Raw genomic sequence first — 24,615 nt, forward strand, 5'->3', positions numbered from 1 at the left:
GGCATATAGTTGCTTGTAGTAGTCTCTTATGATCCTTTGAATTTCTGCAGTTTCAGTTGTAACTTCTCCTTTTTCGTTTCTAAATTTTATTGATTTGAGTCCTCTCCCTTTTTTTGTTGATGAGTCTGGCTAAAGGTATATCAGTTTTGTTTATCCTCTCAAATAACCAGCTTTTAGTTTCATTGATCTTTGCTATTGTTTCATTCATTTCTTTTTCATTTAGTTCTTCTCTGATCTTTCTGATTTCTTTCCTTCTACTAACTTTGGGTTTTGTTTGTTCTTTTTTCTCTAGTTGCTTTAGGTATAAGTTTAGGTTGTTTATTTGAGATGTTTGTTGTTTCTTGAGGTAGGATTGTGTTGCTATAAACTTCCCTCTTTTGGTGCATCTAATAGGTTTGGGGTCGTCGTGTTTTCATTGTCATTTGTCTCTAGGTATTTTTTTATTTCCTCTTTGATTTCTTCAGTTATCTCTTGCTTATTTAGCAGCATATTGTTTAGCCTCCGCGTGTTTATGTTTTTTACAGGGTTTTTGCCCTGTAATTGATTTCTAATCTCATAGTGTTTTGTTCAGAAAAGATGTTTGATGCAATTTCAATTTTCCTAAATTTACCAAGGCTTGATTTGTGACACAAGATGTGATCTGTCCTGGAGAATGTTCCATGTGCACTTGAGAAGAAAGTGTATTCTGCTTTTGGAATGCCCTGTAAGTATCAATTAAGTCTCTCCGGTCTAATGTGTCGTTTAAGGCTTGCATTTCCTTATTAATTTTCTGTCTGGATGATCTCTCTGTTGGTGTAAGTGGCTTGTTAGAGTCCCCCACTATTATTGTGTTACTGTCAGTTTCCCCTTTTATGGCTGTTAGCATTTGCCTTATGTATTGAGGTGCTTGTATGTTGGGTGCGTAAATATTTACAATTTCTATATCTTCTTCTGGGATTGATCCCTTAATCATTATGTATTGTCCTTCCTTGTCTCTTGTGACAGTCTTTATTTTAAAGTCTATTTTGTCTGATATGAGTATTGCTACTCCAACTTTCTTTTCTTTTCTATTTGAATGGGATATTTTTTTCCATCTCCTCACTTTTAATCTGTATGTGTCCCTACGTCAGAAGTGGGTCTCTTGGAGATAACATATATACGGGTCTTTTTTTTTTAGTATCCATTCAGCCAGTCTATGTCTTTTGGTTGGAACATTTAATCCATTTACATTTAAGGTAATTATCGATATGTATGTTGCTATTACCATTTTCTTAATTGTTTTGGGTTTGTTTTTGTAGGTCTTTTCTTCTCTTGTGTTTCCTGCCCAGAGAAGTTCCTTTAGCATTTGTTGCAAAGCTTGTCTGGTGGTGCTGCATTCTCTTAGCTTTTGCTTGTCTGTAAAGCTTTTGTTTTCTCTGTCAAATCTGGATAAGAGCCTTGCTGGCTAGAGTAATCTTGGTTGTAGGTTTTTCCCTTTCATCACTATTTAAAGTGATATCGTGCCACTCCCTTCCGGCCTGCAGAGTTTCTGCTGAAGGATCAGCTGATAACCTTGTGGGGATTCCCTTGTATGTTATTTGTTGCTTTTCCCTTGCTGCTTTTAATATTTTTTCTTTGTATTTAATTTTTGACAGTTTGATTAATATGTGTCTTGGTGTGTTTCTCCTTGGATTTATCCTGTATGGGACTCTCTGTGCTTCCTGGACTTGATTGACTATTTCCTTTCCCATATTAGGGAAGTTTTCAACTATAATCTCTTCCAATATTTTCTCAGTCCCTTTATTTTTGTCTTCTTCTTCTGGGACCCCTATGATTCGAATGTTGGTGTGTTTACTGTTGTCCCAGAGGTCTCTGAGACTGTCCTCAATTCTTTTCATTTTTCTTTATTCTGCTCCGTGGCCGTTATTTTCACCATTCTATGTTCCAGCTCACTTAGCTGTTCTTCTCCCTCAGTTATTCTGCTGTTGATTCCTTCTAGTGTGTTTTTCATTTCAGTTATTGTGTTGTTCATCACTATTTTTTGTTCTTTAGTTCTTCTAGGTCCTTGTTAAATGTTTCCTGTATTTTCTCCATTCTGTTTCCGAGATTTTGGATCATCTTTACTCTCATTACTCTGAATTCTTCTTCAGGTAGATTGCCTATTGTCTCTTCATTTGTTTGGTCTTGTGGGTTATTACCTTGCTCCTTTGTCTGCAGCATATTTCTCTGTTTTCTCATTTTGTCTAACTCACTGTGTTTGAGGTCTCCTTTCCACAGGCTGCAGGGTTGTGTTTCATCTTGCTTCTGGTGTCTGCCCCCACTGGGTGAGGTTAGTCCAGTGGCTTATGTAAGCTTCCTGGTGGGAGGAACTGGTGCCTGCCTTCTGGTGAGTGGAGCTGGATCTTTTCCCTCTGACGGGCAGGGCTACATCAGGTGGTGTGTTTTGGGGTGTCTGTGGGCTTAGTATGACTTTAAGCAGCCTGTCTGCTGATGGGTGGGTTTGTGTTCCTGTCTTGCTTGTTGTTTGGCATTTGGTGTTCAGGACTGGAGCCTTCAGGCAGCTGCATGGAGCCCGGTGTTGGAGTTGAGATGGAGACCTATGTAAGAGCTCTTACCAATTAATATTCCCTGGGGCCAGGAATTCTCTGGTGTTCCAGCTTCCTGGACTCGGCACTCCCACCCCAGAGGCTCAGGCCCAAACCCTGGCTTTAGAACCAAGACCCCACAAGCCACACAGTTTAGCAAAAAAAAGAGGAGAAGAAAGAAAAGAAAAAAGAAAGAAAAAATGGGCGGGAAGAAAACAAATGAAAACAAACAAAACCCAAGAGAAATAGCAAATACAAAAAGAAGCTAACAGCAAGAGCAACAATTAAAAACAAACAAGCAAACAGACAAACAAAACCCCAGACAAATGGTAAAAGCAAAACCAAACAGACAAAAACAAAGAAACACACACACATACAAAATTAGAAACAAAAACAGAAAAAATAAAAAGCAAGAGAACAACCAGACAGGGAATCCCAAAATGAAATCAAACAATTAATAACAAAACTATCGGGCTTCCCTGGTGGCGCAGTGGTTGAGAGTCCGCCTGCCAATGCAGGGGATACGGGTTCGTGCCCTGGTCCGGGAAGATCCCACATGCCGCGGAGCGGCTAGGCCTGTGAGCCATGGCTGCTGAGCCTGCGCGTCCAGAGCCTGTGCTCCGCAATGGGAGAGGCCACAAGAGTGAGAGGCCCGCATGCCGCAAAAAAATAAAAAAATAAAAACTATCAGAAACAGAAATATAAAACAAAACAAAGCAGAATGCAAACTGAAGGAAAAAGCGAAGAGAAGAAGCACACAAAAATGATTAAAAAAAGATAAAGAAGATAGGAAGAAATAGAACAAGGGGGAAAAAAGGTAAATACAAAAAAAGAACAAAGGAAAGAGAAAAAAACAAGGAGGAAAACACAGAAAAACAAAAAGAGTAATGTAGAGGTAGAACTATATAAAAAATATTTTAAAATTCAAAAATGCAATAAAAATAAAAACAGAACAAAACATAAAAACTAGTAATAATTATATTTTCCTTGGGTCTCGGCTGTCAGGGTCCTTGCCCCCACTGTGAGTCACAGCCAAACTCTGCCTCCCCAGGAGGCCCTCCAAAACCTGTAGGTAGGTCTCTGGTCCCTCTGTGTGCACTGTGGGGGCAACTCAGATTCTGACCTGGCTCAACTCCCACATCTACTAGTCCCCAAAGTCCACACTTGCTAGAGCTAGACCGGTTTCAGTTGTGGGAACACTCATCCATTCAGATATTCCATAGATGCAGGGTTTACCAAGCTGATCGTGGGGATTTAATCTGTGGTTTGTGCAGCTGCACAGAAAGATTTTCGTTCCTCTTCCTTAGTAGCCCAGCCCCTGGGGCTCAGCTGTGGTCTTAGCCCCACCTCTGTGTGTGGGCCACCTACAGGAGTCTGTTCCTGAGGCTGCCCTGGAGCACTCAGGTCTTCCCCAGTGAGGACAGGGTGTGGAGGTGGCATGGTTGGCTGGGTTGTGGGGACCCCAGTGGAGACAGGTGCACGGGAAAGTCAGTGGCCATGAGTGCAAGAGATTTGGCCCTAGTGGGAGCCTTTCCTAGCACCTGGTGGCTGGCAAGAAGGCCAGCCCTAGTGGGGGCTTTTCCTAGTGCCTGGTGGCAAGCATGAGAAGGTCAGCCCTGGTGGGGTCATTTCCTAGTGCCTGGCAGGGCAGGGGGCCGGTGCATGGGGAGAGAGAGGCTGCAATAGTGGCTCCACCCCCTGCACATCACTGAACAGTGGTGCCTTGCTTCTATGGCAGTGTGGGTTCCCTCCACATGCATTCCCATTTGCGGATTTCCTCCCTCCCATTCCCCCAGGCTGTCTCCTCAGAGCCAACAGCAGTCCTCTCCCTGGGTTTTCTCTCCAATACCAGTGTTCCAGCTCTCAGCCCATGTGCACTGGCATACACACGTCCCAGTCTGGGGTGCACAGGGCTGTGGCACAGACTATCTGTGTAGGTCTCACTCTGTCCTGTCTGCCCCCAGACCGGCCGTTTCACCCTCCTCTGACAGCCTCAAATGCTCCCTTTCTGTCCCAACTGATTTCCCTGTTGGTGAGGGGTCTTCCCCAGATGTGGGAACCTCTCCTTTGCTTCAGCTCCCACTCAGGTGCGCAGATCCCATCCCGCTTGCTCTCCTCTTCTTTTTCCCTTCTTTCTTTCATCCTGTCTGGTTATGTGGGGATCTTTCTTGTCCTTTCAGTGTCCAAGGTCTTCTTCTGGTGTTCAGCTAGTGTTCTTTGAGAATTATTCCATCTGTAGATGTATTCTTGATGCATTTGTGGAGAGAGATGAACTCCACATCTTCCTACTCCACTGCCATCTTGGCTTCTCTCTCCCAGAACAGTCTTGACAAAGAAAAACAGAGCTGGAAGAATCAGGCTCCCTGACTTCAGACTATGCTACAAAGCTACAGTAGTCAAAACAGTATGGTACTGGGATAAAAACAGATATATAGATCAATGGAACAGGATAGAAAGCCCAGAGATAAACCCATGCACCTATGATCACCTAATCTATGACAAAGGAGGGGAGAATATACAGTGGAGCAAAGACAGCCTCTTCAATAAGTGGTGCTGGGAAAACTGGACAGCTACATGTAAAAGAATGAAATTAGAACACTCCCTAACACCATACACAAAAATAAACTCGAATTAAATGTAAGGCCAGACACTATAAAAAAACATAGGCAGAACACTCTTTGACATAAATCACAGCAAGATCTTTTTTGATCCACCTCCTAGAGTAATGAAAATAAAAACAAAAATAAACAAATGGGACCTAATGAAACTTAAAAGCTTTTGCACAGCAAAGGAAACCATAAAGAAAACAAAAAGACAGCCCTCAGAATGGGAGAAAATATTTGTAAACAAAGCAACCAACAAGGGATTAATCTCTAAAATAAATACTCACTTTTATTTATTTTTTTTTAGTTTTGAATTTTATTTATTTATTTTTTCACACACACACACACACACACACACACTGTATTTTATTTTTACAGCACGTCCTTCTACTCTGCCATCTTGGTTCCTCCTCTAGTTTTGAATTTCAATACTCACTTTTACATCCAGGAGTTTCTTTGGTTTTTTTACTCTTTGGAATTTTCTACACAGACAATCATGTAATCTGTAAACAGTTTTATTTCCTCTTCCTTCTAAATACATATAACAGTTACTTGATTTTCTTGTCTTTTTGCACTGATTAGGCCTTCCAATGTGATGTTAAATAGCAGAAATAAGATAGGGCATCCTTGCTTTGTTCCCAGTCTTAGGGGAAGAATGTCCAGTTTATCACCATTAAGTATGATATTAGCTATAGGTATTTTGTAGTTGTTCTTTATCAAGTTTAGGAAGTTCCCTTATATTTCAAGTTTGCTGAGAATTTTTATCATGAATGAGTATTGAATTTTATCCAATTTTTTAATCTATCAATTTATATAATAATATGATTTTTCTTATTTAGTTTCTTAATGTGGTGTATTATTGAATTGATTGATTTTTTAGTATATAAATACATTTACACAACTACAGTAAATCTCCATTGGTCATAGTGTTAAAATACTTTTATACGTTGTGCAGTATTATTTTGAGGAATTTTGTATCTACTTTCATGAGAGATAATAGTCTGTAGTTTTCCTTTCTTATAATGGGTTTATCTGGTTTTGTTATTAGAGTAATGCTGGCCTCATAGAATGAGTTCAGAAGCATTTCCTCTGCCTCTATTTTTTGGAAGAGATTATGGAAAATTGGTATCATTTCATCCTTAAATATTTGGTAGAATTCACAAGTGAAACCATCTGGGCCTGGTGCTTTTTTTTTGGAAGGATATTAATTATGGATTCAATTTCTTTGAAATACATATGCCTATGCGGATAATCAATTTCTCCGTGTAAATTTTGGTAGTTTGTGTACTTCAAGGGATTTGTTTATTTCATCTAAGTTATGAAATTGGGGGTGGGAGCATTGAATTGTTTATAGTATTCCTTTATTGTCCCTTTAATGTCCATTGTATTAGTAGTGATGTTTCCCCTTTTGTATCTAATATTGATAATTTATTGCCTTCTCATTTTTTTCTTGGTTAGACTGGAGAGATTTATCAATATTTTTCATCTCTTCAAAGAACCAACTTTTGGTTCATTCATCTTCTCTATTGTTTTCCTGTCTTTTTTTTTTTTTTCGGTACACGGGCCTCTCACTGTTGTGGCCTCTCCCATTGCAGAGCACAGGCTCCGGACGCGCAGGCTCAGCGGCCATGGCTCACGGGCCCAGCTGCTCTGCAGCATGTGGAATCTTCCCAGACTGGGGCACGGACCCACGTCCCCTGCATCAGCAGGCAGACTCTCAACCACTGTGCCCCCAGGGAAGCCCTGTTTTCCTGTCCTTAATTTCACTGATTTCTGCTCTAATCTATATTATTTCTTTTCTTCTTGCTTTAGGGTTAATTTTTTTCTTTCTCAATTTCCTAAAGTAGATGCTTACTTAGGTTATTGATTTTAGCACTTTCTTCTTTTTAATATGTGTTTTTAGTGTTATAAATTTCCCTCTAACTATTGCTTTTGCTGTATCCCACAAATTTTGATAAGTTGTATTTTCATTTAGTTCAAAAGAGTTTTTCTTTTCTCTTGAGTCTTCTTTGACCTTTGTGGTGTTGAGAAGTATGTTGTTTAATTTCCTAATATTGGGGGATTTTCCAGCTATCTTTTTGTTATTGTTTTCTAATTCAGTTCCATTGTAGTCCGAGTAATATAACTCAGAGTATGATATCAATTCTTTTAAATTTGTTAATATGTGTTTTATGGCCCCAAACCTGTTCTGTTTTGTTGAGTTCCATGTGAGCTTGAGAAGAATGTGTTTTCTGTTGTTGTTGGAAGTATTTCATAAATGTCAGTTAGATCAAGTTGATCAACCTTTCCTTACCTATTTTCTGACTGCTTGAGCTATCAATTACTGTTGTAGGCAGATGTCTAAGTCTCCAAATACAGTATTGGATTTCTGTTTCTTCTTTCAGTTCTGCCAGTTTTTGCCTCATATATTTGACCCTCTCTTGTTAGGTGAACAGACATTATTCTCTTCTTAGAGAACTTATTCCCTTATCATTAGGTAGTGTCCTCCTTTATCCTTGATAATTTTCTTATTCTGAAGTCTGCTTTACCTAAAAATAATGTAGCTACTCCATCTTTTCCTATTAGTGTTCTTATAGTACATCTTTCTCCATCCCTTTACTTTTAACTTATCTGAATCTTTATTTTTAAAGTGGGTTTCTTATAAACAGCATAGTGTTGAGTCTTTTTTTGTAGTCCACTCTGAAAATCTCTGTCTTTTAATTGTTGGATGTATACCATTCACATTTTTTAACATCTTTATTGGAGTGTAATTGTTTTACAATGGTGTGTTAGTTTCTGCTTTATAACAAAGAGAATCAGTTATACATATATATATGTTCCCATATCTCTTCCCTCTTGTGTCTCCCTCCCTCCCACCCTCCCTATCCCACCCCTCTAGGTGGTCACAAAGCACCGAGCTGATCTCCCTGTGCTATGCGGCTGCTTCCCACTAGCTAGCTATTTTATGTTTGGTAGTGTATATATGTCCATGCCACTCTCTCACTTTACCATTCACATTTAAAGTTATTATTGATGTAGCTGGTTAAAATCTATCATGTAATTGCTTTTTATTGATTTACTTATTTTTGTTTCTTTTTTTTTCTCCTCTTTTTTTCTGCCTTCTCTGGTTTAAACTGATTATTTCATATGATTCCATTTTATCTCCAGTCTTAACATATCAATTATGCTTACTTCTATAAATTTTAGCAGTTTTTTCTAGCGTTTGCAATACATATTTTTAACTAGTATAAATCCACCTTCAAATAACACTATAAGGCTTCAGTTGTAGTGTAGGTGCACTATAACTGAGTATTCCCAATTCCTCCCTCACATCATCCCTTATGATATTGCTGTCATTCAGCTCACCTATCCATTGTTACTGGTAGTACTTTATACAAAGAGCCATATTTTAGTTCAATAAAGAATTAAAAATTAAACTATTTTATTTTCCTTCATTTATTGCTTCTTTGACACTCTTCCTTTCCTTATTTTGATTCAGGTTTCTAATCTATATCATCTCACTTCTCCCTGAAGAACTTTTTAAAATATTTCTTGCAAGGTAGGTCTGCTGGAAATGAATTCTCTCAGTTATTGTCTGTATGAGAAAGTAGTTCTCTTTCACTTTTGAAGGATAACTTTGCTGGATATAGAATTCTGGGCTGGCGTTTTATTCTTTCAGCACTTGAAATATTTCATTCTCTCTCTTCTTGCTTGCATGGTTTCTGACAAGATGTATACTGTAATTCTTATCCTTGTTCCTCTATAGATAAAATGTTTCTCCCCCTCTGGTTTCTTTCAGATTTTCTTTGTCTTTGGTTTCTGCAGTTTAAATATAATATAAATAGGTACGGCATTTTTGGTATTCATCTGCCTGATGTTCTCTGAGCTTCCTGGATCTGTGGTTTGGTTTCTGTCATTAATTTTTGATAATTCTTGGTATTCTTACTTCAAATATTTCTTCTGCTCTGTTCTCTCTTCTCCTTTTTGTTTTCTTATTACAAGTATGTTACACTTTTTGAAGTTGTCCCACAGTTCTTGAATATTCTGTTTCCATTAGGGAGGTTTCTGTGGACCTATTTTGAAGCTCACTGATTCTCTCCTCAGCTTTGTCAAAGACATTCATTTCCATTTCAGTGCTTTTTAAATTTTTCTAGTATTCTTTTAATTCATTCTAAGAATTTCCATGTGTCTGCTTACATTACCCATATTCCTGCATGTTATCTACTTTTTTCATTAGAACCTTTAAGATATTAATCATAATTATTTTAAATTCCCTGTCTGATAATTCCAACATTTCTGTCATTTCTGAATGTGGTTCTGATATTTGTGTAGTCTCTTCAGAACTTTTTTTTTTTTGCCTTTTAGAATGCCTTTTTAATTTTTGTTGAAAGCTGGATATGATTTATCAAGTAATAGAAGCTGAGGGAAATAGGCCTTTAGTGTGATGTTTTATGTTAATCTGGTTAGGAGTTGGGCTGTGTTTAATGTTTGCTGCAGCACTAGAGGCCAGAGGATTCAAATTCCTCTTGTGTCCTTGTCTTTTTCTCACCTATAGACTTTAACCTTCCCTAAATACTCCTTCTCAGACAGAGTCTGTCTTGTAGCTCATTCGGCTTGATTCACTGCTGGTTTATTGGATTCCTGTTTGATGTAGTGATAAGGGGTAGGGGAGGGCAAGCATGCCATTACCTTATGATTAAATCTCAGTCTTTTATTGGACCTGTGTCCCTAGGTTGTGACCTTCATGAGTGTTCCTTAGTTTTCCCTCCTTGGGTGAGACAGGAAGGCTAAAGGTAGCTGGAATGAGAGAATGTCTGTCCCCCTTGTGGGATAAGACCTTTGTTATAGAGAACACTCTGGGCATATTTCAAAATGGTTACACTTCTCCTCCCCTTGCCAGAGCCTTGAGGGCATTTTTCTCAGCATTTCACACTGGTGATGTTTTTGGAGGTAATTTCTATGAAAGTGTGGGTGTGCCCAAAGACTCCAGGATTTTCCTGTGCTCATGCTAGCCCATACTTAAGCTCTGTCAATTAATGAAGATTACTATTTGAGTGTCCTACTAGTAATGACGCAGTGGCTTCTGATCCAGGTAAACAAATCTTGACAGTAACTCTGCATTCACCTGTCCCCCCAGATTTTGGAATGGCAGTTTGTTGTGTGGCCTTAGTTCTCTTATGAGTCCTTAAAAAGTAATCAACTTTCAGTTCGCTCAGCTGAAAGGACAGGAGTTATAAGGACAGGAATGACAACTTCCAAGATCTTTATATTTTGGGCCTAGAACTGGAATTCTCTGCAAAGTTTTTCTCTAAGGGGCCATATATTAAATGTTTTCAGCTTTGCAGTCAATATGGTCTCTTTTGTAACTAATCATCTCTGTTGTTGCAGCATCAAAGCAACCAGAGACAAAATGTAAATGAATGAGTTTGGTGGTGTCAGTGGTATTCCACTAAAATTTTATTTACAAAAAAACAAGTAATTGGATGGATTTGTCCTGCAGGCCATAGTTTGCTCACCCCTGTTTTAAAGAATAGATGGAAAATCCTCAGTGCTGGAAATCAGTTGACAATATAATTTGTTGAATTCAATAAGTGAATGAATCTGTCTGCATGTTAAAATGTCTTCAAGAGATTTGATGATGCCAGTCATATTCTTCTCTGTTAAAACTGTCAATTAGGAGAGTTTTAATAACCTATGCACTTCTGCTGTTACAACCTTCATCATTGGAGTTACTATGTATACCCAAGTTCAGATGAAAAGGGGAAAAAGTCACTTAGTTTGCTCTTGAAATTAATTTTTTTCTCTACTTGGCCAAAGAATAATATTTGAGTCTAAATAATACATGGCAAACAATGTGATACTTCCACTTAATTGCCATTTAAAAATGATAATTTTCCAATGCCTGCAGTAAGAAATGTAATAAAACCTAAAGCACCTAGGATTAAAGAAACTGTATTCCTCAAGAAATTAGCATGTTTAAAAAATAAGAGGCCTTCACAGTGTTAGAGTTAAAAGCTTCACAGGATAAGAGAAAAGCAGTACCGTCTAGCCTCATGAATTTAAACTATTTGAAGAGGAAGAGTTATGTGAATGAAAAGCATACATTTTAGCAGACCAGAGTAATATAACAGGTTTAAAGAATGGGATAACAAATTTAGCTTTTTTGTTACCTAAGTTAAAACAGTCTAATGTCTATAGTAAAAATATAATATTTGGGGGAAATCATTCATAGAATAAATTTTCTAAAAAACCATAAGATGAAGATGCTTCCCTGTGAAATATGTAAAACGTTATTCCCAAACATTTCCCTCTCTGTATCTACAAATTTCCTCTCAAATTGCAAATCAGGAAAAGACAGAACCTCAGGTGAGTAGCATTTAACTAAAATATTTTATGTATGTGATGAATTTGCTCTCTGCAAACTTCTTAGACCTGGATTCCACTTTGACTTATCGTTCTCTGGCTTCTGGGAGCTAATCTATCTTTCCTGAAATTGCCTAAATCTTCTCTTACTTATTCTTTACCTCAACAATTAGTTCAAGTTGCTAACATACATAAAGGCAGGTGACAGCCTATGTCAGCAAATGAATATCCGCTGTCTGTCTCATTGAAGCTAGGTGGTTCACGTCAACGACTACTCTCACTTTTTGTCCAAGTTGGTATAAAAGAGAGAGGCATAAAGGATGGCAGTAACTGAGTATCAAAATTCAACTTTTGGAAAACCCAATTTAGGTATTTTGGCCAAGATCAATGGCTTGTCATTTAAATTAAAAAAATTTTAGTCTTGCATATTCTTGTTAAGAATAATGTTTATTTAAATTGTATTTTTATTATTTAAATGGGTTGTAATTTTCCATTACATTTTGAATTATTTATTGCTGGTATGTAGGTAAGCCTTTGAATGTTTATTCAGAATTACCTTACCAGTATTAAAATTTTTATGTTAATTATATTTGGTTTTCTCAATAGACAATCATTATGGCATCAGCAGAGCAGGGACTGGATGTCAGAAGTGACAGGAGATGAAGTAAGAGAGGATGTTAGGTCCATAGTAGTCATGTTTTGCTAAGTGACTCCATCCCCCTGGCCACAGTTGACTGAACCATGTATAGATACTTGATACACACTGAGTTAGTTATTCTCTTTCCTTGGAATTTAGAATTGGAACTTAAAAAAAACCAAAATATTCTCTGCAAGTGCATACAACTATAATATGTAAAGTAAAAGCCTTTATGGCAGTCATATAAAAAGAATATTGTGCATAGTAGAAAATTTATACAGATCCTCAGAGAGAAGAAAAGACAAGTAGAGAGTCCTAGCTGCTTTCCAGATATTTCCTTAAACTGGCTGCATTCCTGCCCTTGAGTTTCACAAGACCCCTCTGTATCCTTGTAACACACCCCTCTCTTTTGCTAAAGCTAGTTTGACTTGCTTTCTGTTACTTGTGACCAAACAACCTAAGATAATGTGTCTTACCATTATCACAACATCTTTACCAAATTCTACTGTAATTATTTACCTCCCCATCGAGATTCTTGAAGTAAGTGGCTAAAACTTATTTTTTCCATATCCCCAGCACTGAGTCAGTACTCAGTAAAGATCTGCAAGGTGATGAAAGAGAAAAGCTTGTCTGGGTGGGAGACACGGCATGCTGAAGCCTGCTATAACAGTTATTACTTCTCAAATGGAAATGTTTCTTCACGAACTATTGTTTTAAACCCTTAGAAGAGCTTTTCACAAATTGCATTCAGTGGCTCCCCACTGGCTCAAGATGGGAATAAATGTTCAGTGTAAAATGATTCCACGGTAGTTATGTATGGAAAATACCGTGTTACACAGAGTTAGCAACTTTCTTTACCACAGTAATTCTCAGAGCCTTTAACATGATGCAGGTATACGGCAATCTTTAAGAAGGTGATAAAACAATCAGCGTTTCCCATACTCTTTGACCATGAGGTCCTTTTACCACAAAACTTCACAGATTTCAACTTAACAAAAACAACAACAGAAGCCCTGATTTAAAAACAGTCGAAGGACTAGAATAGACATTTCTCCAGAGAAGATATAAAAAAAAAAGCATATAAAAAGATGCTCAACATCACTAATCATTAGTTAAATGGAAATCAAAACCACAATGAAATACCACCTCACACCCATTAGGATGGCTACTATTAAAAAAAACAGTAAGTAACAAATATTGATGAGGATGTAGAGAAATTGGAACCTTTACACACCACTGGTAGGAATGTAAAATGGTACAGCCATTATGGAAAACAGATGTGCAGATTTCTCAAAAAATTAAAAATAGAATTACCGTATGATCCAGCAATTCCACTTCTGAGTATATATCCAAAATAATTGAAAGCAGAGTCTGAAAGAGATATTTGTATAACCCTGTTCATAGCAGTATTATTCACAATAGCCAAAAAGTAGAAGCAACCCAACTGTCCATCTGTGGATGAATGGATTTTAAAAAATGTGTTATAAACATACAATGGATTATTATTCAGCCTTAAAAAGGAAGGAAATTCTGACATATGTTACAACGTGAATGAACCTTGATGACATTATGCTAAGTGAACTAACTGGCCAGTCACAAAAAAACAAATACTGTATGATTCCACCTACATGAAATATCTAGAGTAGTCAGATTCATAGATACAAAAAGTACAATGGTGGTTGTCAGAGCCTGAGAGGAGGGAGGAATGGGCAGTTGTAGTTTAATGGATATAGAGTTTCAGTTTTACAAGATGAAGAGCTCTGGAGATCGGTTGCACAACAATGTGTATTTACTTGATACTACTGAGCTGTACGCTTAAAATGGCTAAGATAGTAATTTTATGTTATGTGTATTTTACCACAATTAATTTTTTTTAACTTCACAGAACAGTATTCTCAGAAAAAAATATTTTTAGAAACAATGACAAGACAATTTCATGGTGTGTTGCTCCCAAAGCACATATATGGGAGCAAAGCCATTCTTACAGTAAGCAATGGTGATGGTTAACTTTCCTTTGCTGTGAAATTTCCAACATAATGAGTCTTAAGATAATCAATGTAATGGAGCACCCACTTGTTTCCCCTTACTTGAGAGTGGGTGAAAATCACAGTTACATTTTGTTTCCTGATAGGTAACTCTTAACATTATATTATTATGTTGGCCTCTTCTCTCCATCTTTAAATATAGGGTGTCAGGGAATGATGACATAGAGAGAAGGTTCAGGGCTGATCAAGAGCAACCATTTCCTCTACCTACTCTCCTAATTTAGTAGCCACAACACATAGCCCCAAGGGGGCTCTGAGGGCAAGTGTAGACTTCTAAGGATCTAGCAATACTGGGTAAAGTTCTAGCTACCAAGGTTTGGGGGAATTTATCTAATCTGAGCAAAATCTTCCGAACCTCCAAAGTTTCTCTTTCACTTTTGACCACATATTCTAAGAGACATGAAAAACTCAGTTAAAATCCTACTGCTGCCACTTGCAAGCTTCTATCCCATCACATAATCTTTCAGTGGCAGCTGTCATCTTCTCTGAAACCTGGGGCCAGTAGCAGAACAACCTGCTTGCATCTGTCCTGAAGAGTAATGAATAGAAATGAGTTATAAATATAAAATGATGTATAAATCTTTTAGCACCAGAAACTTGGGATGTTTTAAGTACACAAAGCACAGACTAATAAGACTAATCAATCCTGTCTCCAATGTATAGACATTTAGAAACTGGGATCCCATCCATCCCTGGCTCCTAGAGTCTCCATTAAAAAAAAATATCTATGATTTCCATCAATGTAGATAAATGTGCCCTTTTGCCTTTCTTTCTGGAGCTAATTTAATGAATTTTCCTGTAAATGCTAAGTTACATTTTATCTGCAATTTAGCTAGACTCATTATGGACAGTTTTCTTAACGCAGAGAGTATTTGGCTCCACAGAGATGCTGCTCTGCTAGCATCTGGCTACACTGAAGGCCTCAGATTGAGTGAATATTAATGATAACATTGTTTGCATATTATAAACTGAAAGAAAAAGAATTCAAATTAAAAAGGATCAAGACTGACAGTTTAAAACCTTAATGGGGTACTATTTTCAACTGTGTTGAGTTTTACTACTGAAAAACTGGGCCCTCATTAAGGGCCCAATATTTAAAATTACATTTCTCTGTGAGTTCTGAAAATATGATAAAAGATGACTGATAGTCATTCTGTTGTTCAAGTAGTGAGCAACTCTCAACTGTGCCAAATTGCAATTATGTAACTTTTTCAAAACGATCTGTAGGCTTATACCTACCCAAATTTTACTTATAAGTAAGAAATCCACGTTAAAGGGGCATGTGTTCTTATGTGCAACTAACTTAAGGGTTGTTGCATAGACCCTTCTTGCATAGAGGTAATAAAAAAGAAAACCATTTAACTAGTTGTCCTGAAACCAAAAGTACCTTCCTAGTCTATTAGAAGAAATATATATTGGCCCAGTCAGCTTAATCATTACCACACTGATAGAGTATACTGGAAATCTGTCTTCAACGTCCAACACTCTACTTTTTGAGGAAATAAGGGAAAGGAGATGCATGTCCCTGCAGGTCTAGTCCTGTAGTAAAGTTGCTGGTATCCCATTCCAAATACATCTTCCTCTCAACTTCACATTTGTATGCGTGTCTGGAATGCTAGAGAAAATGTTTCAGCTGTTGAGGAAAACGAGATAGCAATAGATACACTTTTTCTTCTTTTTTCTTTATGAGCCTGAGAAACAATGTTCATATAGCCCTCTTAGGTGTAAAAGAAATAATGAAGTAGATTAGCCACTTCTTTTCTTTTTTATACTGTAAATCAGAATTGAGCGAAAAATAAAAATAACTCTTTCCAGAAGAAAGCAGTAAAATATTCCTCACTTCTATTTTCCCTTCTTCCACCTTTTCAGAGCCTCCCTCTCCACTCTGACTAGCTTATTCACCAGGAGATAGGTGCAAAGGTAAATAGTATAAACAGAACACTGGCTGTAATTGAGGAAAGGACCTCAGAGAAGCCATCATTTTACAGCTAAGCAAACTTTTTCTGTTACCAAGTGACTTCTTCAAGGCCAGGTTGAGCCACCTCAATTGAGTCAAATCCATGTGTGCATGTACTTAGAAGCTGACCCAAATCAAAGCCACAACAAAAACTTAAAAATAAAAACATTGTGAAATCCGTAGTTGGACCACCAGAAAGACAGATGGACACTCTGTTGAACATTATCAGAGGCCATTTGGGATGAAATATATCTCATATTCTGTCCCCATTTCAGCATCACCACCCAGATAAATGAAGCCTACCTAATCCCCAATAAATCATCAGTGACTTTTATTCTTTAAAATGACAGGTTGTCTTATTATCATTTCAAACCAAAGAGCCTACTAAAAATACGAGGTACTTTCCTAGGGAATAATAGCAGGTAAACTTTGACCTCTAGAACTGAGAGAAGCGTTTCAGTGATGACTATAAAAAACTATTTTCAATCACTTAGTGAGAAAAAAACCCTCCATTTGTATTTGTGAATCATCACTGCCATTTCTGGTTAAGATGTTCTTCTCTTTAGTGATCCTTGACCGGAAAGGGTCAATAGAAACACTTAGACACATACAGTCACAAGAAACCTTGCTTCTGAGCCCATATATGTTCTAAAGACTTTTCTGGATAGTCTTGAAGACAAAAAAAAAAAAATTCTTTTTAAAGGGCAAAAATCATCTTCAAAACCCATTTTTCAGATTATAAAGGGTTAATTCCTTCTCTTCTGACCTGATTAAAACTTTGGAGGCCCAGCTACAGCAAGAGGCTTATGATATTCCATTTGGCACAGACTAGCCCCCTATGATTACAGCTTTAAAATGTTTTCTAGGCTTCATACACTTGTCCAGAAAAGAGCAGTTTGGGTGATAATAATAATGTATCGTTCAAAAAAAATTCACCTTCTAAAACTCAAGTCTTGGTGGCTTCTCACAGAAATCCAGCTCTTTCTCACATTTTGTGGTCAGGGCAAAATCAATGTCAGTAGTAGCAACATAAACTTTATTATTCAGTGACCTGGGCATAGGGATGGTTCTCTCTAGTTTCAAGGAGGGAAGAATGCCAGGACCACAAGCACTCCCAAGTGAAAGGCTGTGCTTGACGCACTTATCATAGGAGTTGGATGATGTTTCAGGGCACAGATGCCAGGAGTTTTATTTTGTTTTTCTTTAAATTTCATCATGCTTTTAAAACCATTTTTCTTTCCGCAGGTCCCTTTAATGCCTTTGAAAAGATCCATTCTCCTGAGTCATCCAAGAGGATGGAGAACAGTGTGAGCTTTGAGCTGAACAGAAGACTCTCCCTCCTCTGCCTGGTAAGAAGCGGCCCTCTAAGTGCCTTATATGTTCAACCTTCAGTTAATTCCACTCACACTCTACCCCCACTGGTAATGAAGACAAATAGCACTGCAGTCTTTGGGTACAGCCTCAATGTTTACTTCTGGTTACAGCCAAGGATCTGCTGCTCAGACTCCAGGAAGTATAAAAATCATTCTGGAGAAGAAATTTTGGACTCTCTACCTCTTCTTTCTCTTCACCACAGAGGAGGAAGGCCACAGCAGTGGTTAAGAAAGCTGAAACATGGAGGGAGGGTGCACAAAGATCTGAATTCCCCCTTCATCTGACTTCTGACATTCCATTATATAAAGTTCATTGCAACTGTTACTTACCAAGTATGGTAGATCTCCTCCCCACCACCACACCCATATTCCCTCAGCCCTTCACATTTCAGTGCCCTGCCAACTGCTAGCATCTGCCTGCCTTTGCCCTTGGGCTTTCTCTGGACTTCACCTCCTCAGCACTTCTACTCTACCATATAAACACGAGGCCAGAAATGCCAAGACATAAATGCCTCCCTGTAAGAACAGCCTTTGACCAGTGACTGACTGAAGTTGGTGCATAAACATCTCAGTGCCCTTCGCCCTCAGGTGGCATTATCTCTGAGGTGTTGTTATACTCTGGGTCCCAGGGTCCCCCAGTGAGATTAAGTTCCAGTTGCCCACAGTAATAATGACACAACATTTTATTGCCTGGATGCCATTCTTTGTTTCACTTCCCCCCTCCTCTACTGTGTCTCCTGAGATCACACCCTAAATAAACTACTTGCCCTGGAATTTGTGTCTAGGGTTTGGCTTGAAAGACACAGTTTTGGGATGTGGACACTAAAAGCAGAAGATGAGCTGCTTTGTTAGATGAGGTTCATATTCATTCAGTCCAACCTCTTTTATATTAGCCTCTTGTGGCAGCTTTTCCCCTTATGATTAAATGTTCCTTGATTTCATTTGGATATAAATGGTGGGACTGGCTCCTGCCTTGTACGCCAGCATCCGCTTAGTCTCCACCTGTTGCATGTTCATGGATCTTCTGATAACCACCCCTAAGCTACTCCTAGGTTTATCTTCACTCAACTTCTGAGTCCTCATGGAGGTCTTCCAACATATACACACAGATTCTTAACATTTTATATGCTATGAAATCCTTGGCATCCTGTGGACACATCTCAGGATGTTTTAAAATTCATAAATATAGTGGATTACAAATTTAAAAAGTTACAATGAAATGTGGTTTGTAACCTGGACTCCAGATAAGAGTATATTCCTATGTACATATAAGCTCAAGGAACTGCGACACTTATCATTTCTCTTCGTTTCCCTCATAAAGCTGTGGGACTTGTTAAAACATGATTTCACATAATTGCTGACTTTCAGGACTCTTCAGGCTCACCAGTGCCAAGATTAAAGACTTTGTGCCCCAGAAGAGAAGTTCTGCTTATCCATGTTGCTCCTGATTAAATGTCTCATCTCTGCCTTTTTTCCCTCTTCTAGGTAGGACCCACTTATATTAGTACCATCTCTGTGGATTACTCAGTTGCCTGAGCAGCTTTCTGCCCTGACATGAGATTGTTGCCTGTCTTAAATCCCTACTTTGTCCTTGTGGCTTCATATCTTTCAATATTTCTTCCAGTATACCTCCTCATTATACCTCTGGCTTCCCTAGCTAAGGCCCTCTTGGTTATGAACAGAGATACCATTTACAACATCTGTAGTTTTCTTTAAAATACTTCAGTGTAGACTGCTTGATGCAAATGTGTCACTTTTAATCTACCCTTAGGAGCAATCAGTGATCCTAATCAAGAATCCACATCCCAGGAATGGTGAGGTAACAATGACTAAGAAAAGCCATTCCAGGGATGGCTACTACTACAAATATCTTCACTACATTTATCTTCCATCAATACTAGAAGTTTTGCTAATTAGCATAATCAATGGTAGAAATGGATTTTCATTAGTGAAATTTATAGTTTGCGAACTTGGCTAAGAAATGTTAGAAATGGGTGGTCATAGGTACAGGTACAGTTGGTGGTATTCAAGATGGTGGCTAAAGTACTTTAAAGACACCACCCATCTTTGAGTAAGCAAGGTATAAGAATCTAGCAAGTCCTTGACATTTATCATTAGTTTTGGCACATGTTTAACCCTAAACCCAGAACCCAGTTGTTGTTCCAGAATATTCCCGATCACCTTTTTATAGTGGGTGGTTACCCCCACCACTACAATAATACTGTATTTGTCTCAGGTGAATATTTTATGCATGTTACTTATGGACCACCAGAAAGGACAGAATCGAGGATTCTTTAGTTTGGGATTATATGGCTCTTCTTGCCTGCTTGTTAATAAATGTCTATGTGTGTAGCAGGATTTGGTCTGAGACTTTTTTTTTTTTTTGGCTGCGTTGGGTCTTCATTGCTGCACGCGGGCTTTCTCTAGTTGCGGTGTGCGGGCTTCTCTTGTTGCGGAGCATGGGCTCTAGGTGTGTGGGCTTCAGTAGTTGTGGCACGTGGGCTCAGTGGTTGTGGCTCACGGGGTCTAGAGCGCAGGCTCAGTAGTTGTGGCGCACGGGCTTAGTTGCTCCGCGGCATGTGGAATCTTCCCAGACCAGGGCTCGAACCCGTGTCCCCTGCATTGGCAGGCGGATTCTTAACCACTGTGCCACCAGGGAAGCCCCAAGACTTTCTTTTATTACCAAGTTGTAGAATAGCTGCCAACCCTCACCTACCTCTAAGATTTGGTGATTTCTGAGAGTTTCCAAAATGAGCCTAAGAATTGTGATGATGAAACTGCCTTACCTCCTTACTCTACTCCTTAATCACAGAATAGTATAGATTTCCCATTATGTGCAAGATCATCTTTTTTTTTTTACATCTTTATTGGAGTATGATTGCTTTACAATGGTGTGTTAGTTTCTGCTTTATAACAAAGTGAATCAGTTATACATATACATATGTTCCCACATCTCCTCCCTCTTGCATCTCCCTCCCTCCCATCCTCCCTATCCCAACCCTCTAGGTGGTCACAAAGCACCGAGCTGATCTCCCTGTGCTATGCGGCTGCTTCCCACTAGCTATCTATTTTACATTTGGTACTGTATATATGTCCATGCCACTCTCTCACTTTGTCAGAGCTTCCCCTTCCCCCTCCCCATATCCTCAAGTCCATTCTCTAGTAGGTCTGTGTCTTTATTCCCATCTTACCCCTAGGTTCTTCATGAAATTTTTTTTTCTTAAATTCCATATATATGTGTTAGCATACGGTATTTGTCTTTCTCTTTCTGACTTACTTCACTCTGTATGACAGATTCTAGGTCTATCCACCTCATTACAAATAGCTCAATTTCATTTCTTTTTGTGGCTGAGTAATATTCCATTGTATATATGTGCCACATCTTCTTTATCCATTCATCCGATGATGGACACTTAGGTTGTTTCCATCTCCAGGCTATTGTAAATAGAGCTGCAATGAACATTTTGGTACATGATTCTTTTTGAATTATGGTTTTCTCAGGGTATAAGACCATCTTGTTGAATACCCTGGTGCCAACCATTTTCCACAATGAGGATTGAGATTGTTTCATCCCATTGGGCTATAATCTTTGGTCCAAACTCTGGATTTGGGTGCCTTCCCTAACCTTCATCTTGTCCTGGATGATAGGTTTCAGTCCTGTTATGGCTAATTCCTTAGCATTACTGGTGTCAAATTCATTCACTCATTCATTTAGCAGTTATTAATTGAACACCTTCTGTTTACTATACAGTATTCTAGATCCAGTGGATACTGCAGTCAGTAAGACAGATAAGATCATGTGATTAAAGATGATTAAAAGTGAACAAGTTGATAAAATAATTTCAGATAGCAATAAGTGCTATACAAAAATAAGATTATGGGATGTGGCATTAGAGCAGGGGGTTGGCTATTTTGGAAAGGTCAAAGAAGCTACTCTTAGGGTTAATAAGAAGTACACTTAGCAGAGATCTAATAATCCTTTCCATTTGAGCCATCCAGAGTTATAATAAGATCAGAAATTAATGTGGTTTGCAATGCAGAGTGGCCCAGAGAGCTCTAAAAGGTTCTTTTTTACCCTTTTAGGAATAGCCGGATCCTCATCGGTGCCTATACGTCACCTCAAGGTTTAACCAAAGCGTGAAAGAATGCCTTAAAGAACCAAAATACATTTAGCTTTCTTTGAGACAATATAATGCATAATTAGCACCTTGACTTTTTCATTGAATTGATCAGTTTGTATAAACTGGTTGGTTTAGCATTTTGTGGTCCACAAATAGACAAAGAAAATCAGTGGAAACCAAGCTTAACTTAATTAATATTGATGGAGCACTGAGAAACATAAAATCTGAGATTTAGAGGGCCTTTAGAAATAAGTGTACTCAGGAAGAAAATGAGTACCAGAAAATTAACCCCCAAATGTTCAGCTTGTACACCAAAAGCTCTAATGTTTATATGGCTACTCAGCCATAAACATTTTTCAAAGGATGTTGGCATTTATATCCCACTTACTGTAAAGCAGTTTATCATGAACTGTTTTAAATTTTTTAATATAAAAGTAATATGAGAACATTAAAGTTAAAAAATAGGAAAATAGGGCTTCCCTGGTGGCGCAGTGGTTGAGAGTCCGCCTGCCGATGCAGGGGACACAGGTTCGTGCCCCGGTCCGGGAAGATCCCACATGCCGCGGAGCGGCTGGGCCTGTGAGCCAAGGCCACTGAGCCTGCGCGTCCGGAGCCTGTGCTCCGCAACGGGAGAGGCCACAACAGTGAGAAGCCCACGTAACGGAAAAAAAAAAAAAAGGAAAATAAACCACCCACTAATCTACTGCTGTTTTATATTTATCATTCACATTTGGTGCATTCGAATATTTATATTATTTTAATCATAGTGTGCATAAAATTTAATATCATGCTTTTAAACCTAGCATTATATGTCTTCTCCATATTGCTATATAGTGTCTATGTTTTGTTTCATGCCTATAAAATATTCCATTGAGCAGTTATACCCTAATTTAATTAGCAAGTCTCCTATTTTAGCTATTTGGACTGTTTTTAATTTTCATTGTTATTTGAAAAATATATTAATGCATAAGACTGTTCCAGAGTTTGGATTATTTCCTTAGGCTAAAGTCCCAGAAGGAAAATTACTACATCAAAGGATCTGAGTAGTTTTACAGTTCTTAAAAATTAAAGCTGTTACATTCTGTAAAATGTAGGCTGATATTCAGAGCAGCAGTAATATAGAAGGATATCAGATTTAACACATACTTACCAGCATTCATTTTTAAGGCTTTACTAATTGAGTGAAAATGTTACCTCTTTTTTATTGAACTTTTTTTGTTGAATTTTATCTTTTGTGAATTATCTGTTCACATGTTTTTCCTGTTTATTTGCTGATCTTAGGATTGATCCATTTGTTTGCACCCTTTATAGATTAGAGATGTTCACCCTCAGGTATTTTTGCTGCAAATATTTTTCCCAGATGGCTTTTTTCTTTTGTACAGAATATGCAGAATTATTTGTCCATCCTTTACTTTGTGACTATTTCTGTTTCTCCTATACTTAGAAAGCATCCTCTACAGTTTTTGATAAATAATCAGTAGAATTCAATTTCTTTCCATTTTACGTTTGTTAGATATTGTTCCTTTATTTATATTAGAAGTTTATTTATACATAACTTTTCATTCAGATTTAGTGTGATGTGTTGGGTTGGCCAAAAACTTCGTTCAGGCTTTTCCGTAAAATGTTATATCACACTCATATATAGGACATATTTGCTGCAAATATTATTCCCTCTTTCCCCTCCTGCCTTTCATAGCCCCTTCCTACCAACCCCAGGTAACCACTAGCCACTATAGATTGATCTCAGTTTTAAGAATTCTGTATAAATGGCATCATACAGAATGTACCCTTTCACTCTGGCTTATTTCACTCAGCGTATGTATTTTGAGATTCATCCATGGCGTAGTGTGTATCAACAGTTCATTCATCTTATTGCTGAGTAGCATTGCATTAGATGGATATACCCTAGATTGTTTATCCATTCTTCTATTCATTGGCATTTGGTTCACTTCATGTTTTTGGCTGTTACAAACAAAACTGTTATGATCATTTGTGTGCAAGCCTTCGTGTGGATTATGCTTTCTTTTTTTTCAGGTAAATATATGAGTGGGACACTGAATCATACTGTCAGTGTGTGTCTAACTTTTTAGGAAACTGTCAAACTGTTTTCCAAAGCAGTTGTCTCATATTATATTCCCACCAGCACTGTATGAAAGTTCCAGTTCTTCTGCACACTCACTGACATGTGGTATGATCAGTCTTTTTAATTTTAGCTGTTCTTAGTGGGTGCATAATGGTATCTCATTGCAGCTTTGATTTGCATTTCCCTAATAATTAATAATGTTGAGCGTCCTTTCATGTGCTTATTTGCCATCTGTGTGCAAAAGTTTAGAGTAATAATGGTCTCTTGATGAATTAACCCTGTTCTCATTCTGAAATAATCATCTTTTTCCTTGGTAATATTATCTCCTCTGAAATCTTTGATATTAATATAGCCACTCAAGTTTTGAGTAGTGTTAACGTGGTATACATTTCCATTCTTTTACTGTTAACTTACTTCTGTCTTTATATTTACAGTATGTTTCTTGTAGACTTTTGAATTTTTATCCACTGTAACAATCTCTAACTTTTAATTGGAACAATCAGAACTTTTATATAATTATTGATATAGTTAGGTTGAAGCCTTTTATCTTGCTGCTTGTTTTCTATTTTTCCAAACTATTCTTTGTTGTCTTTTTCCTCATTTTCTCTTGTCTTTTGGATTAATTGAATATTTTTATTCTGTTTTTTTTTCCTTTGTTAGATTATTAGCTTATAACTCTGTTCTCTTATTTGAGTGATTACTTTAGGGTTTATAGTATAGAGCTTTAACTTATCTGTTTACTTTCAACTGTATACCACTCATGTGTAACTGTGCAAAACCTCACGCGTAGAATAAAAAAACCTTACCGTAGTATACTTACATTTCTCCCCTCCAGTTTTGTGTGTGTGTTTCCATAATACATTGTTATTTTAAAAACAGTACTCTTTTATTGTAGAAAATATGTATACCAT

General features: G+C 37.8%; 1 protein-coding gene across 1 annotated transcript in view; it reads left to right on the top strand.

The window, feature by feature from the left end:
* Window positions 1-24,615, top strand: part of LOC111167507 (uncharacterized) — a 457,471-nt gene that overhangs the window by 330,642 nt on the left and 102,214 nt on the right. Inside the window, exon 7 of the mRNA XM_089904683.1 lies at window positions 17,373-17,476. The gene's annotated coding sequence lies outside the window, so the exon portion shown is untranslated. The remainder of the gene's footprint in view (window positions 1-17,372; window positions 17,477-24,615) is intronic.

This window comes from Delphinapterus leucas, chromosome X (assembly GCF_059928025.1).
Source record: "Delphinapterus leucas isolate spDelLeu-1000000601 "Yukka" chromosome X, BTC_Dleu_Yukka2, whole genome shotgun sequence".
NCBI classification, from domain to species: domain Eukaryota; kingdom Metazoa; phylum Chordata; class Mammalia; order Artiodactyla; family Monodontidae; genus Delphinapterus; species Delphinapterus leucas.